We start from the raw sequence: 23,542 nt of genomic DNA on the forward strand, positions 1-23,542 counted from the left end.
TTTTTCATAACTGGAGGAAAAATAAGGAAGCCCCCTACCTGGTGGAAAATTACTTGTAGGAGCTTAACGTAAGCCATGTGTCTGTGTGTATGTCAGTCATTCTGAAAATTCTGGGCATTGTGATTGTTTTAGTCTGTCTCTTGTGCCCTCTCTTATACAGGGAAGCAGGAATGTTGATATAAGCAATCATCCCACATACAATAAAAACAGATTCATGAAAGTGAGAAAACTCTAAGCCAGAGAGAGCTATTCCATTCAAGTCCAAGTGCAGGGTGCCTACATCATCTGTTTTTTTTTTTTCAATCAGGTCTAGGTTTATTTCTATATAATCTTGACATGTATAGATTATGATAAGTTTAACTGCCTTTCGTGTAGCCATTGTTTAGTAATAGGTGGAAAGTTGGGTAACCATCAAAAAAATCACCATCTAGAAAAGAAGAGGAAGTAACACAATCTAGAGGTTACAGCATCCTGTAGGCTGATAATAGAAGGGACTGGATGACTCACTTTATAGAGCAGAATAAATTCCTTAACTATCTGCTTTTGGACTGCCCCAGATTCTGCCAACTGAAAATACGTCCTCTCTTATTATTTTCTTCCTACTTGAGAGAGCCTTTGGATCTAGGGAGAATAGGCAATAAAGCGGTAGTCCTGGAATTCATTCCTCTCCCAGGTAAACATGGCCTTACCAGAGGGATGTTCCCACTAAAAGAAAGAAAGCAGGTGATCCGGATTACTCCTTTGTAAATAGTTACCTTTTTGGTAAATAAACTGATGGCATTTACAGTAAGAGCTTCCTTATCTCTGGGATGCTGCCAACAGAATGCCTTTGGTTCAGGGTTAGTTATGGTAAACTCTTCTAGGATCTATGGGTTTTGGGTGCATGTCTCCAGAAAGATGTCTAGGTAATTATCTGAGTGTAAAATGATTTTTTCATAACATTAATGCTCCCTGCTGTCTGAGCTAATAACTTAGAGATTTTATATACAATTCTGGCCCATGTAATATGTGCCTGATATGAGAATGAGGACTTGGAGAATAATAGCTCATGATGCCAAGACCTGATTCTCTTACTTGTTGAAAACTTGAAATTACTAATTAATATTGATCTTGGGCAAGGTTTCTGAAGCAAAGGAATCTGATTTGACAATCTGATCCTTTGTATTAGCTCAGAAATATTGTCCTACTGGGTCTGACAAGTGTTGGCCTCCTCCCTCCTGACCGAGTGGGTAAAGAGGGCTGAGAATTAGCATTGAGGATTACCAAGATATTTCTTTGGCAATGTAAAAACCTTGAAATGTTAACTGACTAATGCCAAGTTCAATGGCTAACAAATAGTGCCAGAAAATCTCTAACGTTATTATCTGAAAATCAGAATCAATTAGTATTTGTAGATGCTCGGTCTTGTTAGTAACTGGCCAAACTATTTAGTCATTCCTCCTTGGCTAGGCATATTACAGGTGGAGATTTACTGCCTCAATGATGTTATGGATCCACCTTGCTTTTCTTTTTTTTTTGACTTTTGAGATTGGCCATATTTTATTTAAGTTTGTTTCTAACTTTAACCTTTTATTTTAAATCAAAAACAGAAGAAAAGGTAAACGACCCACTCCATTCTCCTATAAAGTCTGCTAAAGAGAGAATCTCGGTGTGAGTATACAATGTCTGAGTACCAGGATGCCACAGATGGTATTTTGATAGCTGGTTACTGCCTCAGAACCTGGATTGTTAAACCATCTCATCTTGTGGTGGACAGACCCCCTTCCCCAGCCCCTTTGATTCAGCCAATTCCTCTATTTATGATTTATCATTGCCAAAACCCACTCTTGCTGCTTATCCTAGTCAACTTTCTGATACACAAAAACCTAGCATACTATTTTAAGAAATGTTGGGATTTGGATTTATTTCTGCTATTGAATTGTGGAAATAAGGAGAGTGGAACTGGTCTTAGGGCTCATAAATCTTCAATATTGTTGACATTCTTTTGTCTCTGTTTCTCTAGTCCCATTGGCTTGATTCTCTCTGACCAGCTGCTCAGGTGAGATTGAATTCACAACTTCATATAGTTTTATGCTCACATTCATGAAGCCTCAGGCATCTAAGAAAGGAAAGCAAACAGTTCACTGCCAGCTCCAACAAGAATCCAAGGAAGGCTTCTTGTAGCCTATGCCTGATTGATACGTTCCTCCCTAGATGAATCTCTGCAGCCAGTGATTGGTGGATTATATATAGTTTTTTAAGTCAGGATTTATCTGCTTATATCCAAAACTATGGGACTGGGATCCGTGGCCACGGGGGTAGCAGTTTGAAAGAAGACATGAAAGCATAGACAATACACTTACTTTTATGCAGCCAGCATATTTTCCATTTCAAATATCTTAGAAAATCATGTTAAATCACTTTTTTTTTAGAACTCTTGTTCAATTTAAAAGCGCAGAGCTGGTGATATCTATAATTTACTTCAGTTCCCTTTAGCAATTATATTGTCAATTAGTACGACTTTTATATCTTTTTCTGTGCTATGTTTTGTGTTTTGCTCTTTATGTTTCAGTATTTTCCTAGGTTGTATTTTTATATGTGTGTGTTTAAATGTGTGCATATTTAATTCTCAAATAAAAAAAAAAAAAAGCAGTATTATGGTTGGCTTCCCTTCTGCTCTGTCTCCCTTGCTGAACTGGTTATTGAATGGAAAACTTTCTCTTCTTGGATCATATGTGCTGTCAACTGGCTTGAATCAACTTAGACATTTAATAGACATCAGGATCTTCTATTAAATAGTGGGTGTCTTCCGAAATTGGAGATAGATACCAAAACCGAGCTCATTGCCACCAAGTGGATTCTGACTCGTAGTGACCCTATAGGACAGAGTAGAACTGCCTCACAGAGTTTTCAGGGAGTGCCTGGTGGATTTGAACTGCTAGCCTTTTGTTTAGTAGCTGTAGCACTTAACCACTACGCCAGCAGGGAGATAGATAGGAGAATGATATATATTCAGTCTCCCACAATCTCACTAATAGGTGGTATGTTCTGATGAAAGTGAGTCTTTAGTCCAAATTCTGCAAAATTGCTGCAATGTATTGGACAGCAACCAAAAATGATTTAATCAACATTTATTTCAAGACTCAGGGAAATCCTATTCTCCCTCTTCAGGAGCTCTAACAAGTACCTTCCATGAAAACCAACTCTAATGTAGACTTAGTACTACACCAGCTGAAAATAGAGTGAGGTCAGCAGGCCAGAGGACTCAAGAGCAACAAAGCTCTGCATTTGGAGTATAAGTTCAACAGCATTACTTATTGATATTGATAAATATATTTCCCTCTTTAATACAAAACCACTTATTTTGAATACCACTTATTCTGCCAGTGAAAAATTTCTCTAACACCTCTCACTCTAACAAACAGTATGATGGAACGGAAATCCTTGTAATGCTACTTGGAGTGCTTAAATGGCCAAGTCTGGAGTGTGCATTCCTGAATGGGTTACTTCAAAGACTAACCATCCTCTACCTGGCTGTAGATTAGAGTCCTCTTATGTGCACTTACATAAAAGTGTTTATACTGAAAGACTTTGCAAATAAATTACTCCACCAACAATACAACGATATGTGAGATGGCTAGAATACGCAAGCACATATTTCCAGTTCAATGTCAAGGCATTCTGAATGAGATCTGAAGTGGGTAGGAATTGAATTATTTGTAAAATATTTTCTCTAAGCCAATTAAAAATAAAATGAAGCAAAAACTCAATGTCAGACACTACCTCTCTATATTTGCTTTTGTTCAGGCTGTCCTCCACTTCAGGTACCAATGTGACTAGTCTTGACAGCCCTTTAGTTTCAATAACCTGTTGTTGTCAGGTGTCATTGAGTCAGTTCTGACTCATAGTGACCCTATGGACAACAGAAAGAAACACTGCCAGGTCCTGTGTCATCCTCACAATCATTGTTATGTTGAGCCCATTGTTGCCACCACTGTGTCAATCCATCTCATTGAGGGTATTCCTCTTTTTCACTGACCCTCTATTTTACCAAGCATGATGTTCTTCTCCAAGGACTGATCCTTCCTGACATGTCCAAAGTATGTGAGAAAAAGTCTTCCCATCCTTTCTTCTAAGGAGCATCTGAATGTACTTCTTCTAAGACAAATTTGTTCGTTCAACAACCTAGTGGGCCAATGTAGTGAACTGTTGCTTTAGGGAAGCCAACTATTTTGTCAGGAAGATCTGCACTAGAAAAATTCCACAGCCCAAAAATGTCTTGTTTGAAGTGGCTGCACCTTTTTTGTTGCTGTTATTTATTTGATTGTTTTTGTTTCTTGTGAATAGGGTTTATTTTAGGGTAGTTTTAGGTTTACAGAGAAAATGTATAAAAAGTAGAGTTCTGCATCCTGCTAGATTACTTTTCTTTGGAATGGACACAAATATGGATTTCTTCCTATTGGTTGTCCAGTTAGCTGTCTTCCAAATTTCTTGGCATAGATAAGTGGGCAAGTCCACCTCTGCGTCTTTTTGTTGAAACATCTCAATTGTTATTCAGCCAATTCTAGGAACACTGTTTTTCTTCAGTGCCTTCAGTGCAGCTTGGACTTCTTCCTTCAATACTATTGATTCTTGATTAAATGCTACCATGTGAAATGGTTGAACATCGACCAATTCTATTTGGTGCAATGACTCTGTGTATTCCTTCCTTTTGCTCTTGATGCTTCCAGTGTTGTTCAGTATTTTGCCCATGAAATCCTTCAAAATTGCAACTTGAATTTTTTCTTCACTCTTTCAGCTTGAGAAATGCTGAGTGTGTTGTTCTTTTTGGTTTTCTAACTACAGACCTTTGCACATTCTGATATAATACCCTATTTCGTCTTCAGCTGCCCTGTGAAAATTTCTGTCCTGCTTTATTACTTCGTCTTTCCTTCCATTTACTTTAGCTACTTTACATTCAAGAGAAAGTTTTAGAGCCTCTTCTGACATCCATTTTGTTTTTTCTTCTTTTCTGTCTTTTTAATGATATTCTGCTTTCTTCATGTATGATGTTGATGCATCCCACAACTCATCTGGTCCTTGGTCATTAGTATTCAGTGTATTAAATCTCTTCTTGAGATGGTCTCCAGATTCAGGTGGGATATACTCAAGGTTGTGTTCTGGCTCTTGTGAACTCATTTTAATCTTCTTCAGCTTCAATTTGAACTTGTATATGGGCATTTGATGGTCTGTTCTGCAGCTGGCCCCTTGCCTTGTTCTAACTGATGATATTTTTTCCATAGTCTCTGTCCACAGATGTAGTCAATTTGATTCCTGTTTTTTCCATTCAGTGATGTCCATGTGTATACTTGCCATTTATGTTGTTGAAAAAGGTATTCGCAATGAATAAGTTGTTGGGCTTGCAAAATTTTATCATGAGGAAGCTGGAGAATAAATAAAGAAGATCAAAGAAGAATTTATGCCTTTAAATATGGTGCTAGTAAAGAATATTGAATATACTGTGGATTGCCAGATGAACAAACAAGTCTGTCTTGGAAGAAGTACCGCCAGGGTGCTCCTTGGAAGCAAGGATGTCCATGCTTTGGACATGTTTTCAGGACCAATCCCTGGAGAAGAACATCATGTTTGATAACTTAGAGGGTAACCGAAAAGAGGAAGACCCTCAGTGAGATGGACTGACACAGTGGCTGCAACAGTGGGCTCAAATATAGCAAGGATTGTGAGGATGGCACAGAACCAGGCAGTGTTTCATTCTGAACATAATGTTGCTATGAGCCAGAAGTGACTAGATGGCACCTAACAAAAACAATGACATATGATGTTAAACCCCTTTTCATGTCTTTATTTACCGTTTGCCATCTGTATATCTTCTACGTACCATCCATCTGTCAGTATTCATACTGTGGTAGCTTACGTGTTGCTGTGATTCAGGAAGCTATGCCACCGGTATGTCAAATAGCATCAGGATCACCCATGGTGGACAGGTTTCAGTGGAGCTTCCAGACTAAGACAGGCTAAGAGGAAGGATCAGGCGAACTTAACTGTGCTCATGTGGAATCTGTACATAGACCAAGAGGTAGTCATTGAAACTGAACAAGAGGATACCAGGTGGTTTAACATTGGAAAAGGTGTGTGTCAGAGTTCTGTCCTTGCACCATACTTATTTAGTCTGTATGCTGAGCAAATAATCCAAGAACTACATGAAGATGAAGGGGGCATCCTGATTATAGGAAGACTCATTAACAACTTGTGACATGCAAATGACACAACCTTGCTTGCTGAAAGTGAATGAGGACAGTTTGTAATTCAAGAGAAAGAATTGTGCACACGTATGAAGTAAGTGGGATGTTTTATAGGAAAGAGGCCTGTTGACTGCCCAGCTGAAAGCCACTTAACATTTAAGGTGCATTATCGTAATGTGCAACCCAGGAGAGGACAACGATTTTAGCAGAGCCAGGCCTTATAGCATGTCCAGCTGGCTCAGTCATTCCATTCCTGCTTTACAGACCACTATTGAATATTTTAAAAATACAAGTTCAAAAGTCTTATTTGAAAAATAATTAATTAATTAATTCTATTATTATTTTTTAATTATTATTATTATTATTTTTTCCAGCTTAGAGCAAAATTTGTCAAGGCTCAGAAAGCAGAGTAGGTGAAGTCTTGGCTATCACTTCCTAAAATAGCTCTGGCAAAAAAAGGGAAGAAGTAATAGCAACAACAACAAAAACAGTTCTTAATTTTGAAATATTACCAAATAAGAAAATTTGACCAGAAAACATTTCCGATCATTTATATTATGGCCTAGAAAGCTTCTGACTCATTATTATTATAGATTTTATTATATTTGCTTAGGGTACTTGTGTAACTTTTATATATTGGGAAAAAAGGGCATAGAAAATAAAATAATTTTGTGACTAAGGTTTTTCTCTATCAGGCAGCTTTAGATAAGTACTGGAATATGGCTTTAAATACCCTTAGTCAGATATAATATAGCTGTGTGTTTAGAATATAAAAATGAGAAAAACAGAGAAGCCCTAGTTAATGAGTGCACCATAAAGAACTCAGTCTTTGAGACTGATTTGTTTGTTTCAATGTTTGCTAGAGGAAGACAAGTTTCAAAATAAACCCAAAAAACTCATTGCCACTGAGTCAATTCTGACTCTTAGTTACCCTAATGGACAGAGTAGAACTGGCATATAGGGTTTCCAAGGCTGTAATCTTTATGGAAGCAGCCTGCCACATCGTTCTCCCATGTAAGGGCTGGTGGGTTTGACTGCCAACCTTTCCGTAAACAGCCGAGCACCAGTAGCAACTAATAAGCATTGATCTCTATTCAATTGCCTATTCCAGATGCAAATGGATATTTTTTCCCCATTTTGCCAATGATAAAACAGAAAACTCAATAAAATTCTGGACTTGTAATCCAGTTTGGAAGTTGCTACACAAGAACAAAATAGTAACTAAATAAGCGTCTATAATAAATTCAGTCGTGATTACTATAATGAGGAATAAAGTCAGGTCAGGGGTAGAGAATGAATACTAGTCAGAGTGACGTTCTATATGGTGGTCTGAGAGACTCTGACATTTGTCCATGACCTGAAGGAAGGAAAGTAATGGATCATAGAAGTTAGTGAGGAATATTCCAGGTAGATAACAACAGTGAAAGTAAAATTCTTTTGGTAGGAGTTGAAAATGTTTTCGGAGGAAACAAACAAACAAAAGGAGAATGGAAACTGCTAGGCTGATTTCTTTATTGTAGAATCTCTTTTACTGATATTTTAATGTATAACTCCCGTAAGAAGAAAGACATAAAGTACCGCACTCATTTCATAATGACTAGTTAAATTTCCAGAAACGCTGGTGGCATAGTTATTAAGAGCTACGGCTGCTAACCAAAAGGTCAGCAGTTTGAATCCACCAGGTTCTCCTTGGAAACTCTATGGGGCAGTTCTGTTCTGTCCTACAAGGTGGCTATGAGTTAAATTTCCCAAGTAGCTTACAAGAATCTTATAAAAGGCCTCTATTCTTCTTATAAGAGTCTTTCTAGTGGCCCTCAGCTAATAATTGGTCTCTTAGCAAAACCACTGGAGGTGAACACTTTCAGTGTAAAGGATGAAAAGACCAGATCATAAAACATAAAAAAAGTGAAGTTCAATTGGAAGGACTTCAGAATAGAGTGTACAGAAGTGATTTAAAAAATTAAAAAAAAAAAGGTTTTTAATCGTGGTCTGACAAGTACTGGATAAGAGGCTAGACTGGTTAGTGTGTGTTATACAGGAAACAGAATAAATTCAGTAACAATAGAAAATTAAGTAACAACAACAACAAAACCTAATTTTTAGATACTTGCTACTGGGAATTGTAGGCTGATAAAAATCATACCCTTTTTCTCTTCTTGTGTTCAGAAACAATTGAGAGATAAGTCACAAAATCAGAATTTTGGAGAGAAAAATATCAGCTTTACTACCGATAAAAGCTGGATTGGAGTTATACCGTAAATAGGCACCCACAATGGGTTTCTTGATACTTCCCCCAGAATTAACATACTTCCCCAGTCATAGAAACAGCTAAGGATAGATAGACCTCTTCTGAGGGAGCAAATACTGCCCTCGTAACCATACCACATGGCTGAGAACAAATAAAAAACACACTCTCTACAGGCAGAAAGATTGAGAAGTGCCAAACTGAATTTGGAAACCGTGGTGGCTTAGTGGTTAAGAGCTGTGGCTGCTAACCAAAAGGTCAGAAGTTTGAATCCACCAAGCGCTCCTTGAAAACACTGTGGGGCAGCTCTACTCTGTCTTATAGTCACTATGAGTTGGAATCAATACAACAGGTCTGGTTTTTTTGTTTTGTTTCCTTTTGAGCTGAATTTATTTTGTTTTCTCATCTGAACTCACTTATGATAAGAGACTTCCGTGAATTGTGAGAAGCAAAGGAGATCAGCCAGGGAAAATCTGAATGTACCCTACTGCTGATCACCTCACACTTGACCACTGCCAGGTGGAGGTGGCTTACCACATGTGATATCAAAAGTTTAATCACTACAAAGACACTCCAAAATATTATGCAAATATTTATTGTTTGAAATACCTAAAACATGTGATATTCAAGGAACAGTAATAAGCAAAGGGACTATTAAAATTTAAGTGTAAGGTAGTATTTAAGAGCACAAATTCTGCAGCCACACTATCTAAGTAAACACCACAGCTTTATGAGTTAACTGGGTGGATAACTGTCCATGGGTAGTGCACATGGTTAACACACTTAGCTGTTAGCCAAAGGCTAGAAGTTCAAGTGTACCCAGAGGAACTTTGGAAGAAAGGCCTGGCAATCTACTTCTGAAAAATCAACCATTAAAAATGGAGCACAGTTCTACTCTGATACACATGGGGTCACCACAAGTCAGAGTCCAATGGTCAGCATCTGGTTTAGCTAGATAATCCCTGTACTTGTATCTTTTTGTGCCTTAATTTCCTTATCTAGAGATGAGGGTAATAATAGCAATTACCCATGAAGATTGTTGTACACAGTATATGTAAGAAATTGTGTTATTATTGTTAGGTGCAGTCAAGTCGATTTTGACTCATAGTGACCCCTTGTGACAGAATAGAACTGCCCCTAGGCTATAAGGGAGCAGATGTTTCTCCCATGGAGCCACTGGGTGGGTCTGAACTGTCAACCTTTCAGTTGTCAAACACTTAACTGCTGTGTCACCAGCGTTCCTGGTTTATCATAAATGCTGCATCTTTTAGCCCTTCCCTCCTCTTCCTTCCTCCTCCTGCACTACCTTCTTCCTACCATTCCTCTTTATTCTCCATCTTCCCTTTCCTTTTTCCTTCCTTCTTTTTGACTCCAAGGAAGAGTGAGATAAAAGATTCATCTGGGAATATTCAGTTTCTCCTTCAAAATCAAATCAGTTGGTCCTTAGGCCTTGTGGAGGAGGAAAGCAGGGGCACGATAAACCCAGAAATGTTTACCCAATAATACTCCCTCCTAAGAAGCAAACAAAAATTCCATGTGGAGACTTGATGTTGTCCTTACGTGTCATTGAGTTGGTTCCAACTCATAGTGACCCTAGGTACAACAGAAGGAAACAATGCTCTGTCCTGCACCATCTTCACAATCATTGTTATGCTTGAGCCCATTGTTGCAGTCACTGTGTCACGGCATACCATTGAGGGTCTTCCTCTTTTTCACCGACCCTCTACTTTACCAAGCATCATGTCCTTCTCTAGGGACTGTTCCCTCCTGATAACTTGTCCAAAGTATCTGAGACAAAGTCTTACCATCCTTGCTTCTAAGGAACATGCTGGCTGTAGTTTTTCCAAGGCAGATTTGTTTGTTCTTCTGGCAGTCTGTGCTGTATTCGATATTCTTTACCAACACCATGATTCAAAGGTATTAATTCTTCTTTAGCCTTCCTTATTCATTGTACAGATTTCACATGCATGAGGCAATTAAAAATATGATGGCTTGGGTCAGGCACACCTTAGTCCTCAAAGTGACATCTTTGCTTTTTAACACTCTAACAAGGTCTTTTCCAGCAGATTTACCGAATGCTATAGGACTTTACTTGATAAGTTCTGAATAAATGTCCATGGCTAATAAACCTCTCAATAGATGCCTTGAAATCACTTGATACAATTGAACATTCTACATGAGTGTGTGTGTATGTTTGTGTGTAATTATGTAGCTTATGTTGTTGTCTACCTAATAAATTTAACCACATATTGAAACTAATTCCCTGACTTGATGACTTTGAATTGTGGTGTTGGTGAAGAATAGTGAATATAGCACGGACTGCTAAAGGAACGAACAAATCTGTCTTTGAAGAAGTACAACCAGAATCTCCTGAGAAGCAACAATGGCAAGAGTACATCTATCATATTTTGGATATGTTATCAAGAAGTTATCAGTCCCTGGAGAAGGATATCATTCTTGGTAAAGTAGAGGGTCAGCAAAGGAGAAGAAGGCCCACAATAAGATGGATTGACACAGTGGCTGCAACAATGGGCTTAAGCATAGCAACAATTGTGAGGATAGTGTAGGACCCAGCAGTGCTTCATTCTGTTGTACATAGGGTCACTATGAATTGGAACTGATTTGATTGTTCCTAACAACAGCAACAGTGAGTTGGCCAAGTGCAAGAGTGACATAATATTTATCAAAAAAAAAAGCACTACTGTTCTTCTATTATTTTTCTTTTACTTCAGAACTGACAAATAAAGAAGGCATAAACTGTCTTGTTAAAATATGAAAAAGATAGATAGGCAGACAGAGAGACCGACTATACTCCCACAACCAAAACAGAAATAAGAATTATGGCATATGTGATTGCAGATAGAAACCTCAGAAGATAACATAGTTGGGTCAATATTAGGCTTCAAAATTATGAGTTTCATAACTATCCTTCTTATACGGGAAGAGGTAGACATCATAGATTTCACAAGATTTCTGTATTCACAGATCTCTTCTGCAAAGGATTCTGAGATGACTTTGTCAGAAATATGTACCTCAGGAACCTATTTGAAAAGAAAGCAGTTTTTCTCTATCTGTGTAGGAAAATGACACTCCTTATCATGCTTACTTTTCTGGGAATAGGAAAATTCTATGGTAGAGTGCCAGGACTTGACAAAAACTTCTGCAGTGCGACAGACAGAAGTATATAATATTTATCCTAAAAGAGAGTTGGGTTGTCGGATATAAGCCAAGAGTTCATGGAAATTAGGGGAACCGTGGGTAGTAAGTCAGCAATGGTAGCTGAATACTGATTATGAATGGGCAGGGTTAAGAAATGAGAGAATTATCTTTAAGAGCAACCTCACAATGGTATGAAAAAGGAATCAAATCAAGAGGTGGCAACATTTCATTCCTGTATGCAAGGGCCAACTCAAAGGCAGCTAATAACAACAGCATCTTTGAAAATAAATCTAGAATTTGAGATGACTGAAGTGTGATGTTATAGCAAGAGAATAAACGAACTATTCAAATCATTCATAATTTAACAATTCTTCCTTTTTTAGTAGTCATTCTGTAATTTACAAACTTTAGATGAAGACAATGGGGTGAATTACCCCTTTAGATTTTAAATAATTACAAAAAAACTTATTAAAAAGATATCTTTAAAAATTTATCAAATATGGAGGCAGAGCCAACATGGCACCCTAAACAGACACATCATGCCATTCCTTTACAGCAAAGACCTGAAAAACTAAGTAAAACAGATAAAAACATCAATCAAGAAATCCTGAGCATCAAATGAAGGGGTAAAGAACCGTACCAAACACCAAATGGAAGAAGAAACTGATGGAAACAGAGAACAAGCAGAGATATAGAGTGGAGGTTCCCTGCCAACTAACAAGATACAGCATAGCCATCCTGGAACACAGCCAGCAATGACCTTGGAGACGGGGTACAGGAAGACAATTTCACGGAACTCCCAACAGGAGACAGAGAACCTGGTAACCAGAGAAACACACTTTCCCACCCCTAACACTTCTGATGAGTAGGAGCAAGATACCCCACAATATGAGTCCCCCTGACACCCCCACCCTCTCTTGCCATTCAGCTATTTTTTTTTTCTTTTTTTCCCCTTTCTACCTTTCCTATATCCTTCCCACCTAGCCCCTTACACAACCTCCCCCCCTTCCCACCAAACTCCTGCAGTGCCACCGCAGCTAGGGAGCCACGGGCCCACCTTCAACTTGAGTCCACTTCACCTCCAGTAGCTGGCTCCTCTGAGCTGCTTTTTTTTTTTTTTTTTTTTTCCTTCCTCTTCTGTTTTTTCTTTCTCCCTCCCACCTAGCCCTATAACTCACCTTGTCTCCCTTCGCACCGGCCTCCAGGTCCTCCCTGCTCCCACTTGCTGGCCCCCACCCTGCCACCATTTTTGTATTTTTTATATCCTTTTTTTTTTTTCACCCACCCATCTAGCCCTGTATGCCACTTCCCTCCTTCCAACTGATCTCCACCATGCCACCACAGCTAGAGAGCTACTGGTGCACCAGCTTGGCACTGCCTCAAGTTCACCTTTCTCCCATCCACCCACCTCCAACCCACTGCCATTTTTTTCTTTTTCTTTTCTTTCTCCCTCACAAATGATTCTGTATGTCACCTCTGCACCCTTCCCACCAGTCCCCAGGTCCATACTGCCCCCACAGTGTCACCACCTTTTTCTTTTTTCCTTTAATCTCTTACTTCCTTTTCTTTCTCGCTACCACCTAACCCAGTACGCCACCTCCCCCACCTTTCTGCTGGCCCCTACGATGCCACTGTGGCTAGAAAGCAACCAGTGCACCAGTTCACTGCTGTCCCAGGTCTGCCCTGCCCCCACCCAAGGCCTCTGCCATGATGCCATTTTTCTTTCTTTCTTTTCTTTTACCCTCCCACCTAGCCCCGTATGTCATCTCCCTTCCCTTCCCACTAGCCCCCTGGTCCACCCTCCCCAAATCACCAGCCCTCACGAGACCACCATTTTTTTTCTTTTTTTAAGCTTTCTTTTCTCTCTTTCTTTCTTTTCTTTCTTCCTCATACCTGACCCTGTACACCACCTTGCCCACTTCCCACGTGCCCCCACCACACTGCCACGGCAGGACAGCCATCAACCTGTTTCTGCCCAGGTCTACCCCCCCTCACCCCACTGCTGGCTTCTGCAGTGCTGCCATTTTTTATTCCTTTCTTTTCTCCTCCCACCCACTTAGCCCTGTAAGCTACTGACCCCCTCATTTCCACTGGCCCCATGTCCTCCCTGCCCCTACTCATTGGCCTCCACAGAGCTGCCAATAATATTTTTCTTTTTTGTTTTCTTAGTTTCCTTTCTCCCTCCCACCTAGCCCCATACAACACCTCTTTTCTTCCTGCTTGCCCCTGCTGTGCCACTGTGTATAGAGTACTCTCTGTGCACTGGCCCACTACTGCCACAGGTATGCCCTACTCACACCTGCCGGCCTACGCAGTGCAGAATTTTTTTGTTGTTGTTTTTTCTTTCTTTCTTTTTAGTCTCCATCCCACCTATCCTCATATGACACCTACCCCCTTTCTGCCAGTCCCAGGTCCACCCCAACCCAACCCACTGGCTACGACCATGCTACTCAAGTTTTTTTTCTTTCTTTCTCCAATCTAGTCCCATATGCCACCTCCCCCTCTTCCCACTGGCCTCTGCTGTGCTGCAGCAACTACAGCATTCATGATGCTCATGTCCATTGATATACTGGGCCTGCACTGCCCCTCCTTTCCCACCCCTTGACTAGCTACTGAACAGTGGGAAGTGAGCCTATAACACTCCCCGTACTCCCCATCCAACACCTCTACCTATCTGACAAGGGCTGTAATTGCTCCCATGCTGGAACAACATCAGGAGGCAGAGAGTGCCTGTGCAGACCATCCTCAGCCACCTGTTCAAACCAGTGTACAGTGAAGCAGACTATCCCTGCCCACAAACTCAGACAAGATGGTGAGAGCTATTGTGCCCACAGACAAGCAAGCAGCAAAGCACACCTGGCCCACTTACACTGACATATCAAAACAAAACAAAAAGAACAGGAAGAAGCAAATGAACATACACATAATACATAATGTCTCAGGACAGCAGAAAATATTAAAACATAAAAAAATCAGGACAAGATAGCTCCGGCAAGTGACCAAAATAAAGAATCAGATAACCATCCAGTAGAAAAAAAAGCAGTGGAACAACCAAATCTGAAATTTAAAAGACTAATATTTAGGAATCTCCAAGAGATCAGGAAAGATATCAAGGAAAACACAGAGAAAACCAAGTAAAAAATAGACAAAATCATGGAAAACACAAACAAAACATTAGAGAGTTCAGGAAAATAACAAAAGAATGAAATGTCAAAATAAATAGATAATTAGAAAGCATACAAAAACAGCAACTAGAAATGCAAAAAATAACAAAATTTCAGAAACAGGCAACTCAATAGAAGGTTTTAGGAGCAAATTTGAAACAATAGAAGACACACTCAGTGAGATTAAAGACAAATCCATGGGACACAATGAAAAGCAAAAATTTGCATGTGATCAGAGTTCCAGAATCAGGGGAGAAAACAGTAAACACAGAGAAGGTTGTTGAAGATTTGCTGGTAGAAAGCTTCCCAAATATCTTGAAAGACAAAAAGCTGACCATCCAAAAATTAAGTGAACCCTGTACAAGATAGACCTCAAAAGAGTCACCAAGGCACATGATAATTAAACCTGCAAAAACCAAAGACAAAGCAAGAATCCTGAGAGTGGCTTGAGAAAAAGGAAACATCACATACAAAGTTGAAATAATAAGACTAAACTCTAATTACTGGGTAGAAACTACGCAGGTAAGGAGGCAATGGTATGACATATTTAAAAAGAAAAAAACAACTGTCAACAAAAAATAATATATATTTCAGTACTCTCTCTCAAATAGAATGATGAAATTAGGACATTTTCAGATAAATAGAAATTAAGAGAACTCATAAAAACCAAACCAAATTTACAAGAAATATTAAAGGGTATCCTTTGGTTATAGAAACAACATTAGACAACGACCTGACTCTAGGACACAGGAGTATAGGACAGATACCAACCTAGGTAAAGAACCCTGAATAATAAAACAAACTAAAGGACTTAAAACAGGGAAGCAGAAAAATCAATCTGTAAATGACAGTGTGAAAACATTAAAACAGGACATAAATGCCATAGCTTTCAAATGGAGAGGAAGTCAAGGCAATATCAAGTAATGAAGGTCTGGTTCAAACTTAGGAAGAGAAGGACAAATTTCAAAGTAAGCACAAAGAAAGTTAACAAACCTATTCATGAAAATTAAAAAGAAAAACACAGAGACTTAGTAAACACAAAATCTATAATAATGAAAGAAAAAAAAATCCACAAACAGAATGCAACACAGGAAAGTAAGAGGAATAAAAAAAAAAAAAAAAACAGTACCACAAAAAAAAGCACAACAATATGACAGCAATAAACTTATATCTTTCAATAATCACACTGAATATAAATGGCTTAAATGAACCTGTATAAAGACAAGAGAGTGGCAGAATGGATAAAAAACATGAGCCATAAAGATGCTGTCTATAAGAGATACAATTTAGACATGAAGCTATGACATATCTGATTAGATTTAGCCTACTCTCTAAAATCTGTGGGATACTCCACACTTCAACAACAAAAAGACAAATAATCCAATTAAAAAAAATGGGCAAAGAATATGAATAGATACTACCATAGCAGACATTCAGACAGCTTACAGATACATGAGGAAATGTTCACGATCATTAGCCATTACAGAAATGCAAATCAAAACTACAACAACAAAAAAAAAAAACTATAATGAGATAATATCTCACCACATTACTGGCACTAATCAGAAAATAATAAATTTTGGAGAGGTTGCAGGGACATTGAACTCTTAGGTACTGTTGGTGGAAATGTAAAATGGTGTAACCACTATGGAAAATGATATGGTGACTCCTTAAAAGGTTAGGGAAACTCTGGTGGTATAGTGGTTAAGAACTACAACTGGTAACCAAAAAGTTGGCAGTTCAAATTCACCAGGAGCTCCTTGGAAACCCTGTGGAACAGTTCTACTTTGTCCTACAGGGTCACTAAGCGTCAGAATCAACTCAATGGCAACGGGGGTTTTGTTTTAGTTTTTAAAAGGCTAGAAATAGAAATGCCAACGATCCAGCAATCCCGCTCCTAGGAATATGCCTTATAGAAATAAGAGATGTGCACACCCATGTTCATTACAGCATTATTTAAATAGTTAAAAAAATTGGAAACAACCTAAGCGCCCATCAACAGATGAATGGATAAACAAATTATGGTACATTCACACAATGGAATAGTATAAAAGGATAATGTAAAATGATGAATACGTGGAACATCTCACAACATGGAGGAATCTGCAGGGCATTATACTGAGTGAAGTAAGTCAGTCACACAAAGGCAAATGTTGTATGAGACCACTACTATAAAAACCCACGAAAAGGTTTACAGACAGAAAAAAAAAAAAACAACCTTTGATGGTTACAAGGGAGGGGAGGGATTCGGTGGGAAAATCACTAACTACATAGTAGATAAGTGTTAACTTTGTTGAAGGGAAGGACAATACAGGGAAGGCAGCCAAAGACTAGATAGGCCTATAAAACAACTAATAACCCACCTGAGGAACATACTTATTTTAATCAAGCGTATGGAACCAAATGGTGAACACCTGCCCAAAATCAAAGATGATAAGGCAAGAATGGACAGGAAAACTGGAAGAATGGACATGGGGAAACTAGTGTGGAATGGGAAAGGGAGAGAGTGTTGACACAATGTATGGATTCCAACCAATATTGCAAAACAACTTGTGTCTAAATTTTTGAATGAGAAACTAATTTGGACTGTAAATTTTCACCTAAAGCTCAATATATTTTTTTTAATTACTGCATTTATTTCCCATTCTAATTTGTATCTTCTTTTCTCTACTTTAGACTAGATGAAGGGGAATGGATTGTATAACACTGCATATTATTTGTATTTCACATTAGCTACTTTCCTTTGTTGTCATTGTAGTTTCCTTCAAGACATCAAGTATAATTTGAAATTTTATAACTCTTTGCTGAGATAGGAGTTTTTCTCTCAAGCAGGACTTATAAAAGCTCACATGTGACAGATATCTAATAGGTCTTAGGATCATACTTTGCCAGCATACTTTATTTGTGATTCATTTCATAAAATAAGCTGATTTTCCCAGTTACACTATTTATATCAGATAATGATATCTTGAATATGATTATTCTATTTGTAGTTGAAGAGACAGCAAGATGGCTTACCAGGAATAAATTATTATTTCATTGATTGAAGGACTGTAGTCATGCTTATTCATTTTCTATCCAATGCTAAATTTTTTATGATTCTGTGGAAGACAAATGTAATTCAGGAATACATGACAAATTAACTACCTGATTTTTTGTAACATTTAAAGGGTTGACTAATACAATTAATTCACTGTGTGAGACATTTTTAGTGTAATCACTTAATGCTATTTGGAAATGAAATAGTTGTGTAAAGAGTCCTGGCTGTTAAAAAAATCAGACTTACTGATTTAATAGAGACTGAAGGAACCATGGGACTATGGCCCTTAGATACCCTTCTAACTTGGAACTGAAGCCACTCCTGGAGATAATCTTTCACTGCAATAATAGATAGGCCTATAAAAGAAAAAAATAACATCTGTGAGGAAAGTTTTCCTTAGAACAATCATCTCTATGAGACCAAAGGGGTGACATCTGCTGAAAAGCTTAGATGAGAAGGTAAGAGGGGCAGGAAAACTGGCCGAATGGAAATGGGGAACTCAGGGTGCAATAAGGAGAATGCTGATACATTGAGGGGGTTGCAATGAATATCACAGAACCGTTTGTATATAAATTACTGAATGGGAAACTAATTTTCTTTGTAAACCTCGTCTAAACCAAACCAAAGCCACTACCATTGACTCAATTCCAACTTATAGCAACCCTATAGGACAGAGTAGAATTGCCCCATGAGATTTCCAAGGCTGTAAATCTTTATGGAAGCAGATTTTCACATCTTTCTTGTGTAGAGTGGCTGGTGAGTTCAAACCACCGACCTTTTGGTTAGCAGCCAAGTGCTTTAACCATTGCACCACCAGGGCACTTAAACCTGACCTAAACCACAATAAAGTGTTTTTTAAAAAAGAATCCTAGCTATTAATTGTAACTCAAATCTTATCATCTCTCCCTTATCAAAGCCCAGCAGCCAATGACCACTGTGATTTATAAGCAAATAAACTGTGCTTAGTTAACTTATTGCAGCAGGAAAAAACAGACACTGGAGAGAAAATTTAAGATGGTCTCAGTTAGAGGGAATGGGGAGAGGATTTTCTTGGGTTTGAACTTGTGTTACATGATGGAAGCACCTACCAAATCTGAATTGAATATTATTAAAAAGTTGGGACAGTTCATCAATTAGGAAACTCATTTACATTTGTTCAGAAATTATGATTAACAGCAGGGTTGATTTTCACTTCTCAATTTTCTAATTATATTCAGGATCTTATTTTACCACATCCATTGCTACTACCCTGGGCAAAACCAATATCTCTAGCCTGGATTACTCCAAAAATCTTCCAAAGCATTCTACAGAATAAGGAATATTATCAGGAATAAAGAGGAACAATAAATAAAAACAGAATGTCGGTTCAGCAGGAAGTGTTATGTGCCCCGTAATAGACCTTCAAAATACATGAAGCCAAGAATGATAAAACTGTAGAGAAAAATAGACAGATCTGCATTACAATTGGGGAGACTTCTTTCTCAGTAACTGACGGAACAAATAGACAGAAACATACTTCCAACAACCCAACACTCCTATGTCAGTTTGCTGTACAATAGAATTGAACAATAGAATTTTGCAAGACTAACAACTTATTAATTTCAAATACCTTTTTTCAGCAATATGAGTGATGGCTATACATGTGGACTTCACCAGATGAAATATGCAGTAATTAAATATAATACATCTGTGGAAAGAGACAATACAGAAGCTCAATATCGTCAGTCAAAACATGGGCAGAGTCTGACTGTGGAACAGACCTTCAGTTACTCATATGTAATTTCAAGCTAAAGCTGAAGGGAATTAAAAAAAGTTGACTACAGCCAAAGTACAACTCGAGTGCATCCCATCTGAATTTAGAGACCATCTCAAGAATAGATTTGATGTGTTGAATGCTAATGACTGAAGACCAGACGAGTTGTGAAATGACATCAAGGACATCATACATGAAGAAAGCAGAAGGTCATTAAAAAGACAAAAAAGAAGACCAAAATGGATGTTACTAGAGACTATGAAACTTGCTCCTTGAACGTAGAGTAACTAAAGTGAAATTTAAAAAAAAATGGCATAAGACAGCTGACCAGATTTCAACTGGCAGCTCGAGAAGATGAAGTAAAGTATTATAATGAAATATGCGAAGATCTGGAGTTAGAAAACCAAAAGGGAAGAACATACTTCATTTCTCAAAGTAAAAAATTGGAAAAAAAAATTCAAGCCTTGACTTGAAATATTGAATGATTCTATGGGCAAGATATTGAACAACAGAGGAAGCCTCAATGGAAGATAGAAGGAATACAAAGAGGCACTGTACCGAGAAGAATTGGTGAGCTTTCAGCCATTTCAGGAGGTAGCATAGGATTAAGAACCAATAGTGTTGAAGGAAGAAGCCTGAAGGCATTGGCAAAAAACAAACCTCCAGGAACTGACAGAATACCAGTTGAGGTGTTTTCACAAATGAGTGCAGTGCTGGATGCTGTCACACATCTCTGCCATGAAATTTGAAAGAGAGCTACCTGGTCAACTCACTGGAAGAGGTCCATATCTGTGCACATTTAAAAGACAGATGATCCAACAGAATGGAGAAATTATCTAACAATATAATTAATGCCACATGAAAATAAAATTTTGCTTAAGATAATTCAGAAACTGTTGCAGCAGTACATCAACAGGAAACTACCAGAAATTCAAGCGGAATTCAGAAGAGGACATGGAATTAGTGATAACATTGCTGATGCCAGATGGATCCTGGCTGAAAGTGGAGAATACCAGAAAAATGTTTACTTGTATTTTATTGACTATGCAAAGGCATTCAACTGTGAGAATCATAACAAATTATGATTAACATTGTGAAGAATGGGAATTCCAGACCACTTAATTGTGATCATGTGGAACCTGCATGTAGGCCAAGAAGCAGTCATTTGAACCAAAAAAGGGGATACTGCATAGTTCAAGATCAGGAAAGGTGTGTGTAAGGGTTGAATCGTTATACCATACTTAATCTGTATGCTGAGCAAATAAACAGAGAAGTTACACTATATGAATAACTTAACACAAAGAAAACAAAAGTCCTCACAATTGAATCAATAAGCAACATCACAATGAGAGAAAAGATTTCATTTTACTTGGATCCACAACTAACATTCATGGAAACAGCATTCGAGAAATCAAACCCTGTATTTTATTGGGCAAATCTACTCCAAAGCATTCTTTAATGTGCTAAAAAGCAAAGATGTTACTTCAAGGACTAAGATGTCCCTGACCCAAACCATGGTATTTTCAGTCGTGTCATATGCATGTGAAAAGTGTACAATGAATTAGGAAGAGCGAAGAAGAACTGATGTCTTTAATTGCCATGTTGGTGAATAATATTGAATGTAGCAAGGACTGTTACAGGAATGAAAAAATCTGTCTTGGAAGAAGTACAGCCAGAATGTTCCTTAGAAGTGAGGATGGCAAGACTTCCTCTGAGGTACTTTGGGCATGTTATCAAGAGGTCCCAGTCTCTGGAGAAAGACGTGATGCTTGGCCAAGGAGAAGGACGTGATGCTTGGTAAAGTAGAAGGTCAGCAAAAAAGAGGAAGATCCTCAAGGAGATGGATTGACACAGTGGCTGCAAAAATGGGCTCAAACACAGCAACAATTGTGAGGGTGGTACTGGACAGGTCAGTGTTTCATTCTGTAGTGTGGTTGTTATGAGTAGGAACCAACTCGACAATACCTAACAAAAACACATTTTGATAGGCTTTCAGTAACTTACAGACAAAGGGACTTGATTGTTTCTTTAACTTCTGGAGGAACAAAGTTACTACCACAATTGGAAGTAATTGGGGGTCTGGTTGGCAGCCTAAGTACTGAGGCCCCAAACAGAATCTTTCTGGACTTAGAAGTTGCTTTTCGTTCTTCTGGTTAAATCCACAGAGAAGATTTATATCCCCAGAGTGAGTGAATTACAACATATTACCCTTGCTTTGATATGTTCTTTGTGCATATTATTAAATGCTCATTTACTAGAAGGTTATTAGTCTGACATGACATCTCTCAAGCAGAAATTTTCTTAATTTAATGCAAATATATTTTCTATGTAAATGGGATCCATTATGTAAAGGATTTTCTGTCATGATAATTCTGTCACTATTAATATATTAATATTTAAATATAAATATCTATACATAAAAAAATACATACATATATATATATGTTCTTGTTTTGTCCCTTTGCTTACCAGAACCCCTTTCCTCCTCCTGAAACATAAGTGGGCTTGGCATGGCTGTAACAAAATTATCCCTTGAAAATTTGAAAGAAACCGGCAAACACTTGGATTAGAATAGGGAAGATGGTTGGCAATATTCTGGTGTGGGAAATAAATTCTGTGGCTTTTTTTTTTTTTTTAATTTTTATTGTGCCTTAAATGAAAGTTTACAGATCAAGTCAGCCTCTCAAACAAAACCTTCTGTACACCTTTCCTATATACACCTAGTTGCTCTCCTCCCTAATGAGACAGAACATTCCATCTCTCCACCCTGTGTTTCCGTGTCCATTCAGCCAGATTTTGTCTCCCCTCAGCCTTCACTTAGAAGTACAGCCAGAATGCTCCTTCGAGGCAAGGATGGCGAGACTACATCTTACATACTTTGGACATGTTGTCAGGAGCGATCAGTCCCTGGAGAAGGACATCATACTCGGCAGAGTACAGGGTCAGTGGAAGAGAGGAAGACACTCATCGAGGTGGATTGACACAGTGGCTGCAACAATGGGCTCAAGCACAACAACGATTGTAAAGATGGCTCAGGACCGGGCAGTGTTTCTTTCTGTTGGGCATAGGGTTGCTATGAGTCAGAACCGACCCGACAGCACCTAACAACAACAACAGCCTTCACATCCCCCTGCCAGACAGGAGCTGCCTAGATAGTCTCATGTGTCTACTTGATCCAAGAAGCCCACTCCTTACCAGTATCATTTTCTGTCTTGTAGTACAGTCCAATCCCTGTCTGAAGAGTTGGCTTTGAGAATAGTTCCTGTCTTGGGCTAACAGGAGGCCTGGGGACCATGACTTCCAGGGTCCCTTTGGTCTTAGTCACACCGTTATGTCTGGTCTTTTTACGAGAATTTGGGGTCTGCATCCCACTGCTCTCCTGCTCCCTCAGGGGTTCTCTCTTGTGTTCCCTGTCAGGGCAGTCATTGGTTGTAGCTGGGCACCATTTAGTTCTTCTGTCTCAGACTGATGTAATCTCTGGTTTATGTGGCCCTATCTGTCTCTTGGGCTCATATTTACCTTGTGTCTTTGGTGTCCTTCATTCTCCTTTGCTCCAAGTGGGTTGAGACCCATGATGTACCTTAGATGGCCACTTGCTAACGTTTAAGACCCGAGAAGCCACTCGCCAAAGTGGGATCCAGAATATTTTCTTAATAGTTTTTATTATGCCAATTGACCTAGATGCCCCCTGAAACCCGGGTCCCCAAACCCCCACCCCTGCTTGTTCTTGTTAGGTGCCATCAAGTCCATTCCAACTCATAGTGACCCTATGCACAACAGAACGAAACACTGCTTGGTCCTGAGCCATCCTTACAATCGTTGCTATGCTTGAGCCAATTGTTGCAGCCACTGTGTCAATCCACCTCGTTGAAGGTCTTCCTCTTTTCCGCTGACCCTGTACTCTGTCAACCATGATGTCCTTCTCCAGGGACTGATCCCTCCTGACAACATGTCCAAAGT

Source organism: Loxodonta africana, chromosome 2 (genome assembly GCF_030014295.1).
Source record: "Loxodonta africana isolate mLoxAfr1 chromosome 2, mLoxAfr1.hap2, whole genome shotgun sequence".
In the NCBI taxonomy this organism is placed as follows: Eukaryota; Metazoa; Chordata; class Mammalia; order Proboscidea; family Elephantidae; genus Loxodonta; species Loxodonta africana.